The following is a 7,500-nucleotide window of genomic DNA, read 5'->3' on the forward strand; positions in this document are numbered from 1 at the left end:
GGCCACTCCAATCCACCCATGTAAGTAAAAATGTTATTTGTAAGTGAGCAGCTGAATACAAATGTTGTCTGCTTACATAGAAGTAAAAAATAGCAGGCTGATGTGTATGAGAGACTTTGCATTGTTTCTAGTAAAATAGACTATGCATTGAAATATTTTCCTTGTCCCTAGGGTGAGTCCAGATCTTCAGCTGGGGTAAATCCATGCAATTTTATTTTCTAGCAATTACACTTTTTTTTACCTCCTCTGAAGATCTGATTGCGCTGTGGTTGCGGGGGATCACGGCCAGTTTCCTGTGTAACACTGTGGAAGGCTGAACCGTTTTTGGACAGTACCAGCTCTACCAAACAGTTGCTACACCGAGGAGTTTTGCAGGGTGGACCTGGAGAAATAGGAATATGCAGTGATGACCCACAATTACCAGGAAAAAAACCATAAGCAGTTCTCAAATAAGATAATTAGTTGGGAACTGGAGGAGTTACAGCAGAAATCCCTGTTTTTGTGATATAATAGGCTTACCCTCTACTGTTCAAGTGTCCCAAAGTAATAAGATCAACCTCATAGTTGAGGAATCCTTGGGTGAAGGAGACTTTCATAGTCCTTTCCTGCACTGGTCCCAAGGGCGTGAACAAGGAGCATGAATGGGGCACCCTAGAAATTACTGGGTCACCCAGTGCCACTGGTATCTGGTGAATGCTACCACAGCGTAAGGGTCCCATATGACTGCATGTGTAGCCAGCTGAACAAGGGTTTGCAAACGGGATTGGAAGAAAACCCAGAATGACTGGTTGTCCCCCGTGTACCTTCTTCGTGCCTGCGCTTCACTGCCAGTGCTCGTACGCCACAAGCGAGAGCTGCCCCGGAGTGTGCAACTTGTTAGCCTGCTTTTGAAGAATAATAGACAATGGGATTCAGCATGATGGAACAGGAAACTCCTATCAGAGGCTAATAAATGTTTCCTTGTAAAATGGGGAGATGCTTATGTGAGTCCAGATATAAAGTGAAAGTGAGACAGCCCCCAGAGGAATTACTGAGGTAATAAATGTACTTACTAGGGCAGTGTGTGCCAGAGCGAGACAGAAATGGGCTAAGACCAGAAGAAAATTAGAACCTCAAATTCAAGCTGAAGCTCAGTGGTCAGATGAAATTCAACCCTTTCCTCTGAGAAAAGAGTATCTGCTGGTGACTGACTGACTTGATTATCTGCGATCAGCATGGCCAATGAAAAGAACAACAGTGTATGATTTCTGCCATCTGTCCTGTTTTAAGAAGTAAGACATGAACGTAGAATATGGTAACCAGCTGAAGGAGGATTTGGCTCTCTAGACATACACAATTTTATGTACAGGTGGTGCTGTTACAACTACACCATTACAATGGGTCAGGGTCTTTGGTGTCAGATTATTGCGGCATGCGGCTCAACGTCGCAAGGTGGCCAAGATCCTTTGAGACTGGCTACGGGATATGTGGTTTGGCCCAGCACTATGCTCCTCTGCATGTACTCATGTATTTTTTATCTTGTTCAGAATAGAGTCATCTAAATTGCGAGAGGTGAGGGCACACACTTATTCACAGTGAAATCAACATGAAATCAGAGGTGAATGATCTATAGTAGACGTTTCTGAAGCTCAAATATAACTAGGAAAATTGCTCTGAAAAACTTGTGGCTATATATTTGTTGTCTCTTTATCAAGGTTTGTATTTTCACTGGTTCACTAAAGCAAAGTATATAAAAGCAGGAGTTCCGTACTGCATTGTTTAACTGAAGAAAGTAAAATAAATCCTGATCTTTTAAAAAAAAAATTAAAATATTTTTTTCCCCTCTGAGCAGCATCTTATAATTGAGATCCACCTTGAACATGCCAAGGTCAGAATTCAAGACACAGAATATGCTCATCAAGCTGCCCAACAAGATACCTTTATTCAGCCAAATTGGAAAACTTGTGTGTAACTCAAAAGATCAGAATAGAGTCCTTACTGAGCAAGGTTAGGAGGGATAGAAACAATCGGCTTATATAGAGTATTTTTACTTCATAGGAATGTGGTTCAGATTGCTGAAAATGTATCCTTTGCATGAAGTACAAGCATAATCCTATGCCTACTTTGCCCTTTGAGTAAAAGTATGCTTAATAGCAATTTCAGGGGGGAAAAAAAAAAATCTACTTAAAGCCTGTTGAGCAGAATATCCACTTATAGAGGGAAACTATAAGTGAATAATGTTAATGGAGTTCTGTTTTGTAAAACGCATAGAACAACTAATAGAATCAAGCTACTATAACAGTGGATGATTGAATTACATTTAAGAGAGTACCTAATTTATGACCTTTAAAAATAGTTTTAGAGCTGTCTGCTTGATAGGTTTTGTAAATCCTAGACCTCCTTCATACAAAAGTTTTTTAGGAATCTCATCTCTCACTTTATATTATGGTCAGAGGACCTTTTGTGCTATTGTACGTCAGTAGTTCCATTAAAATATTTAAGTAGGCTAATTACTGAAAGAAAAAAACTGCTCTCTAGAGAAAATTATTATACCTGTTTATTAGCGTGGGAGAAGTTCTTAATCTGGGAGTAAATTTTGAACAATAGCGATGAACAATGACCAGACCCAGGACCTCTTCAGAAAAAGGAATTAAGCCCTATAAATATCAATTATTGAGTGGTTTTCCTCAAAACAGTAGTTTTTTAAAAAGTAGGAGTTTGTGCGTAACTTCCACCAATAACTGGCATACTATGTACAGGAACATGAAGTTTTATACTCCCATCACTTTTTTCCTCCCATTTAATTTTACTGTATCTGTTTGTTTTATTGCTGTGAAACTGATTCAGTGTTATCTTGTGCAAAGGAAACCCCCAAATTTACTGCACACTTTATAAAAACTGTTTGTATTTTTATCAGTTTTAAAGAGGTTGCTCTTGCAGACATTTGACGCTGATTTTGTGTCATAGTATTCAGGAAAGTAAAGAGAATTTGAGAGCCCTTCCGTGTATCATTGGGTTTTATATAGAGATTCCGTGTAGGAATACCCTTCTAAAACTCTGAAGTTTTACATCATTCCTTAAAACATCGTACAATTTTGTTAGCTTTTGTGCCAGAGGGTTGTGCCTGCTGTGGTGTCATTCATTGCTCATCTTAAAAGAAGGCAGAGAACAAAGGTGGAATAAGCTGCTAATCTTCTGGATCAGCCAGACGTTATTATTCAGTCGTATATGGGAATTTAAGGCACCGATCCTTAAGGGCGAGAGGTGCAGGAGAGGGGCTGCGAGGCTGCCAGAAGCAGTCACTTCCTTGTAGCATCCCGGTTGCCAGAGCGCTGGTGCGTCATGCTGTCTTAAATGTGGCTTTTGCCTGCTGGGTGCAATGGAGCTCTCTGTGGAGCATCGCATTTCCAGAGAGCTACAAATGGAATTGGCTAGTTTAAGAATGCGATCATTCGATTTATTTTTTTTGAAGATCAATTTAGCAAGAAAGACCCTAGTACTTTATAGGTCTTGCTTGTTCTCTACGAAAGCGCTGTGCCGTAGCTCTGCCCAAGTTCCTGTTGAGGTAACCTCAAAATTATTACTGCTGCAGAATCGGAGCCAAAAGAGCTGGACTGCATGTGTACAGCTAAGGAACAGACCAGAAAAAGGCAGTGAGATTTCTGTGGTCAATCATACTTACGGTTCTGTACTTTATAACATAAAGTAAAAAATGTATTGTTTTACAGAGAAGCTCCATTATAGGTCAGCCCTTGTCTTAACCAGCCCCTTGACAGTGGCCCCACTTGACTCCCAATACAATTTACTCTGACCGTTAGTTAAGGACTGTTTCTGCTATGTCTGTGGTGTTCGCAGCTCCATATGGTGGTTGCTTAAGGCTGGTCTAGAAGTAAACAAGAAATACAAGGTTTCAGTCACACAAAGGTATGGGGCTCAGTCTATAAAACTAAAGAAGGAATTAAACATAGGGAGATGCTCTGTATTTATTTTACACCAAATTATGCCAGGAATCGGAGATTAGGTCTCCTCTTTTTGTCATTCTTATTGGTTCATTATCATACCTTTTCCAAAGTAAAACTATTTTTTTTTTTTTGTGATTTTATTGCTGCTTTTGTGAAAATGAAATTACTGCACTATCCTGTATGTTCAGTACTTGCAGCAAGGAGGGATTCTGGCTTTGCCCCAAACTGCTTACAGTCTGGATACTTTCACAGTGAACATCTCTGGAGCAGCGAGGAACGTTTTTGTGAGGATGAGAGAGAATGTCAGGCTGAAGCACCATAAATAACTTAGAGCCCTCAGATAATTGTCCTGTGAAAGTTCCCAGTGCTTCCAGTTTCTTCCTACCCACCCCTATTTTCAGCTATCAGATACAGAATCTTGACTTAATATTGTTAATTGCATAGTAAACAGAACAATATTGTTTGCCCCAAGACAGATTACCATTTCTCATTATAGAATTCTCATAGACCACAAATCATTGATACCATCTCCACCAGTTATAATAAAGTTTATCTTCAATCTGATAAAAAGCATGTACTGAATAATAACTGTTGCTCTTATTGTAAGCGTAATGTAAAAACATGCTTTTTTAAAAGCTGCGTAGTTCAATGAAGTTACAATTCTGCATTTGCCCTAGCAAAGAGAGGTGAGAGTTGTGGACGTAAATGGTCAGATTTCCAAGCGCGACTCTGTGGGTACAGCGTGTGCGTTGCACTTGACAGCTGATGAACCTCTTACCACAGTCAACTAAAACAGTCAGTCCCACTTTCCCTGCATTTATCTGTGTTTGTACTTGAACCCGTTGTTCAGTGTGTTACGTATTTGCATCTTTAGCTTATTCACAGAGAATTGAAGTGCATTTAGATGCTGTAAGAAGGTTTATCTCTTCATTTCAAATTGCAGAGATCCTCAGTGGTCTGAAGGTTTCTGCCTCTGTCCCCAAGATGAGTAGTCATACCTGCAACATTGCAAGCACTGACACTACTAAGTCCCGGCTGAAAACTGCCTGAAAAAAAGTTTCATTTTACTTATCTCCCACCACTACTTGCGCACACTCACAGATGAAGAAGAAATAATTCAGTATGACACAAACCACCAAAATCCATAAAGGGAATACCGTGGCAGAAGTATGGATATTGTAATGCTTTTCAACTGTTTTGCACAAAGTGGACATCTTCCAGTAGTGCATTTCCAATCTTCCCTGGTGAATTTAGGTACTCTTTGGGGGGGTTAATCTTTTAGCCCTAAATGTTTTTGTCGTATATATTAAGATGGAAGCATTTGCATCGTTGCATAAGTGTCATTAAGAACAAGATTGGCCCAAATGTTAGCCGTCACAGCTGAAGTTTGCATTTTGCTACCTGTTTCCATTGAGATCAGGCTCAGCCAGCAAGTTCAGCTCTAAATACAAACTTTCTCAAAGCCTGGCTCTGCTCCTGACTCAGGGTAGTGCTACTTTGGTGAGAAGTCCTAAAATTTGGAGCCAGTTTTAAAGTTCAGGGACACTATAAGACAACTGAAAATATTGTGCAGGTCCATCAGGGTTTGGATCGGGGTGTGTGAAGTTGTGACTGAATCAGGTTCTAGTGTAATTCTGTGGGGAAACAAGGATTCAGCAGGATTCTTTCAGAGTTGAACCCCAAACTCATTAAAATATTACAATAAAGTAATTAATGCACATGGCCACTAGACACTCTTAAAATGTAAATTTCACAGCTGTAAGAAATTAGATTTGTTTAAAAATAACAGAAGGCTCAAGTACAAATTATGGAGTAAAAGCCTATAAAATTTCAAACTTGGTTTTAAGGCACAGCCTTTTGGGGTTTTTTTTGGTTTGCGGGGGGGTTTGGTTTTTTTCACTAGATCATTTACTTTAGCACTAGCATTCAGAAACTGAATTCCTTGTCTGTCTTTTGCCTCTGAAGTTGTAGTCAGGCACCAGTGTGGAACTGCTTAGTTGGGAAGTCTTCTTATCAGAAGGTCGGACTTTGAGAACAAGGCAAATTTTGCAACGAGCCTGTCCCCCATCTGAACCCCATCTTGTGTTCAGGAGGTGCCAGGCTTGCAGCTACAGGCACAATATTGTGAAGTTCATTGAATGCCAGTTTGAGTTGTTTGCACAGCTGGGAGGACAGGTAGTTCTCAGCTGACACCCATGTATTAACAGTTGTTGGGACCACTGCTTTTTCACTGTACGTGCATTTTGGCTGGCACAAGCATAACTTGACCAATTTCAGTAGTTCCTAGAAGTCAACGCCCCTAAATCAATCTGTGCCACAGAGGCTAAGAAAATTAAAGCCGCTCCAAAGTTCAGGAGCAATGGAGCCAACTGGATTTTACAAAGGATGTAACGTACATCTTCTCAGTGCAGAGGCCTAATTCCAGATTCTCTGGCTCTCTCACCTGTCGGTGTTTACAAACATGGGCCTGACTATAATGCAAGAAAAGACTTCGACTAACAAATGTCCGGCAGTGTATTTCAATCCGTTTATGTTTGAAACAACACTGAAATATAGGGCTCCACAATGGCTTCTTGGCACACCAGCTTTAGCAGAGTACTGAAATGGTTGAAGGAAGGAATTCCGGTCAGAATATGTTCCAGATGAATCCTGTTGGAGGTCCATTTCTAAATGTATTCTACGTGCCTAACTATTAAAAAGTTCAGATTATGACCCCTCTAATGTTATTTTAATGCTAGTTTTTAAAATGTAATTATAAATCAAATTACATTTGAGATCTGAAGCTGACAGTAGTGAGCTGGAACACTCTAAGAGCTGCTTTAAAAATAACCCCTCTCAAACTTTATTAGTGATTTCAGAAAGAGAAGTGCAAGTGGACTGGCCAGATTCATCCACACTGTTTCTGTCTGAGATAGGACAACTTGCTACGTGTCAGTTGTTTTCTGTTTTACAGAGACATAACACGGGATCTTTCCTCTTTACCTGGAAATTGCATTTCCAAAGTTTGAGTTTCTTTCTTTGAGCTTAAGCAGAAGGCATGAGCTCATTTAAATTTTATTTCTTCCCTTCTTTTCTCATTCTTTACCATAACGAATTTCTCTAAAGATTAAGATTTCTAAACACTGAACAGCAACCAAAAAAACAACTAAGTTGAGAAAAGCAGGCCATGATTTGGCAACTGCAAAATTTTGGGGTGACTCAAGCAATCATAGGAAAGAAATGCACTTAGTGACTGTCGTTGTGTTGGTCAATGGCATCTGCTTACCTGGGTGAAGGTATGTATGTATTTGAAAAAAAGGGCTGGAAAAGAGACCAGAAGGACATAGCTGAGAGTATGTAAGCATTCAGCAGGGTTGAAATGCTGTGTTCAAATAACGTCTATAACGGTTTTGGTAACTTTATATTTCTTTTTCTTTTTTTTTTTTTTTTTTTTTTATTTTAGTAAATGTAAATGTTTGCATTAGATACTCCTGTAACCTGCCTAAAAATGAACCAATCCACAAAGATAGTACATTAGAAACTATAGAATTCAAATTTCCATTTATATAGATGTAGTTTA

General features: G+C 39.5%; 1 protein-coding gene across 1 annotated transcript in view; it reads left to right on the plus strand.

Annotated features, from left to right (window-relative positions):
* Positions 1–7,500, plus strand: part of ZNF536 (zinc finger protein 536) — a 262,198-nt gene that overhangs the window by 208 nt on the left and 254,490 nt on the right. The gene's annotated exons all lie outside the window — the stretch shown is intronic.

The sequence above is a fragment of the Aptenodytes forsteri genome, unplaced genomic scaffold (assembly GCF_000699145.1).
Source record: "Aptenodytes forsteri isolate BGI_AS27 unplaced genomic scaffold, ASM69914v1 Scaffold356, whole genome shotgun sequence".
Lineage (NCBI taxonomy): Eukaryota > Metazoa > Chordata > Aves > Sphenisciformes > Spheniscidae > Aptenodytes > Aptenodytes forsteri.